Source organism: Malaclemys terrapin, chromosome 12 (assembly GCF_027887155.1).
Source record: "Malaclemys terrapin pileata isolate rMalTer1 chromosome 12, rMalTer1.hap1, whole genome shotgun sequence".
Lineage (NCBI taxonomy): Eukaryota > Metazoa > Chordata > Testudines > Emydidae > Malaclemys > Malaclemys terrapin.
In genome coordinates, this window is record NC_071516.1 from 36,120,620 (window position 1) to 36,123,290 (window position 2,671).

At 41.7% G+C, this 2,671-nt stretch overlaps 1 pseudogene; it reads left to right on the top strand.

Annotated features, from left to right (window-relative positions):
• The first annotated feature begins 1,430 nt into the window (after positions 1-1,430).
• Positions 1,431-2,465, top strand: LOC128846815 (olfactory receptor 10A4-like; annotated as a pseudogene).
• The last annotated feature ends 206 nt before the right edge of the window (positions 2,466-2,671 follow it).

Consider the following 2,671-nt stretch of genomic DNA (forward strand, 5'->3'; position numbering starts at 1 on the left):
AAATTTCTGAATTTCATTGGAAAACCAACCCCCCCAAAACTATTTAAAAATCATATTTTGGTTGAATAATTTTCAGTTTGGTTTTTAAATTTGGGGATTTAGAACCTTGTCAGCCCAAAACATTTGGTCTTAGGAATTATAGTGTAAATGTTCTGTTGGGAGTTTTTGAGCAACCACTGTAGTGAATAACATATAGTAGAAACATTGTCTTTCTATGAGACTTTCCCTGACCAGACAGTTTTAGTGATGCTTCACTGAAATCACTATCTGGGGACCTGGCCATTTGACTTCATGTGTTACTCTGGATATATCCTGATGTGATTATTTTCTCCACAGAGTTCAAATTTCATTGGATTCAGTTACCTGTCCTGGACAAATATTAACTGATCGATCCTCACAGCAACTCACCATACCCAATAGTGTCATTAATAAATGCGATTATCCCCACGTTACAGATAGGGAAAGCTAAGAAAAGAGGTTACCAGGGGACTTTCCATGAAGGCATTTTGTTGCATAACTCTCTTCCGCAAGGTTTCTTGTACCTTCAGTTTTAGATTGTAGAACACTCTGGACTTATTCAGGACTAGTCAAAATGGAGGTGGCTGGTATCTGTGAAGATTTATGTGGATTTGTGTCTCCGCATTTGCTCACTGCATAAACAGTCTTCTAGATTAATGTTAGGTAAAGTTAGGAGGCAAGTCATTTCAAACATTCCTCACTACCCAGCCCCCAACACACACACACTTTTTCTGGCTTATCTGAGTATCTAGCTACCTCTGCATATTCATTCATTTGTTTTTCAGAGCGCTTTCTCAGTTACAGAAGATAAAAGAAATCATATTGCACATGAGTTTATAGTTTGAGCTGAATGCACCAAATATATTTTTTTGCAGATCTGAAGAAGGAAAAAGCAAGCACTAAAACAAATATTGCAATGCTTAACTAAACACTTGTATACTGCTGTTTACTGACATAGACTCTGGTATAAAAATCAGTTCTATGTGTGTTGGGCTTTACCCATGAGTATGTACAGAAAGCTGTCAATGGTCTCAGAGCACTACGAAGATGTTAAGTACTTATGCTTTTTAGTAGATGACATGCCACTTTTGTCCTCATTTTACAGCTATGAAAACTGAGGTACAGAACTACATGGCTTTCTCAAGGTCACACTATTTCAGGAATAGAACTCTGCTTTCTCGACGCCTAGATTTCACCCATGGCATTAAACTACATGGAAGGAGACAGCATAATGGTGGATAATTGAGGTACCAGCCCAGCCAGAGGTTTGGGGTTGAAGTATCTATGTTCATGGTATTGGCAAGTCAAAAGTCAGATGCCTAGAAAAGCAGAGATGCTGAAAAACTCATCCATGACTGCATAACCATCAACAAAATTACAATGATACCACAAAACCCCAAATTGCCTTTTTCATGTTGTATTCCATAGCTTATATATTTTTAATTAAATTTCTTGATAGAGCCCATGGCAGACTTGGAGAAAGGGACTGGAGAAATCAAATGTCAGTCACAGAATTCATCCTACTGGGATTCGGGAATCTCCATGAACTGCAGATCCCTCTGTTCCTGCTGTTCCTGGTGATCTATATTATGACCATGGCCGGGAACATACTTATCGTTGCGCTAGTTGTGGCTGATCAGCACCTCCACACACCCCCATGTACCTCTTCCTAGGGAACTTGTCCTGCTTGGAGACCTGCTACAGCTCCACCATCCTGCCCAGGACGCTGGCTGGTCTCCTGACTGGGGACAGGACAATTTCATTCATTGAGTGCATCACACAACTGTATTTCTTTGGTTCTATGGTATCTGTGGAATGTTGCCTCTTATCAGCGATGTCTTACAATTGGTATTTAGCGATATGCAAACCTCTGTATTATGCAGCCCTTATGAACGACAGCGTCTGCTTCTGCCTGGCAGCTGGGTCTTGGGTAAGTGGGTTTGTGGCTTGCAACATCACGACATGTTGGATATCACAAATGATTTATTGTGGCCCCAATGAAATTGACCATTTCTTTTGTGATTACGCCCCGTTAGTAAAACTGACCTGCAGTGACACCCGCCTGATGGCTCTTGTGATCTTCCTGTTTACCTCCATATTAACACTGCCTCCCTTTCTATTAACCCTGGCATCCCTATGTGTGCATCATCGCCACCATCCACAGAATCCCTTCCACTGCTAGCAGACAAAAGGCCTTTTCCACCTGCTCCTCTCACCTCATACTGGTGACCATCTTCTATGGAACCCTGATTATTGTCTATCTGCTACTAGACACGAACACACTGAGAGACCTGTACAAAGTGTTCTCTCTCTTCTACACAGTCCTGACTCCCCTGGCCAATCCACTCATCTACAGCCTGAGAAACAGAGAGGTGAAGGAGGCCCTGAGGAAAGCTGCTAGTGAGGCTATGAATTTCATAACGAATAGCAAACTATTTTGTATGTAGTTATTGCACATTGCAATAAAGTCAAGATAATGAGAACTCATCTCGTTGTATGATACTGTGAACCACAGCTTGTACAGACAGCTCTTACCCACTAGAGCAGTTCTGTTAAATACAATGGGACCCCAACTGTCAGGAAGAGCTATCTGTACAAATAAGGGAAGCAGGGCCAAGCAATCCCTGACCCTGAGATGGATGGACCCTAGATC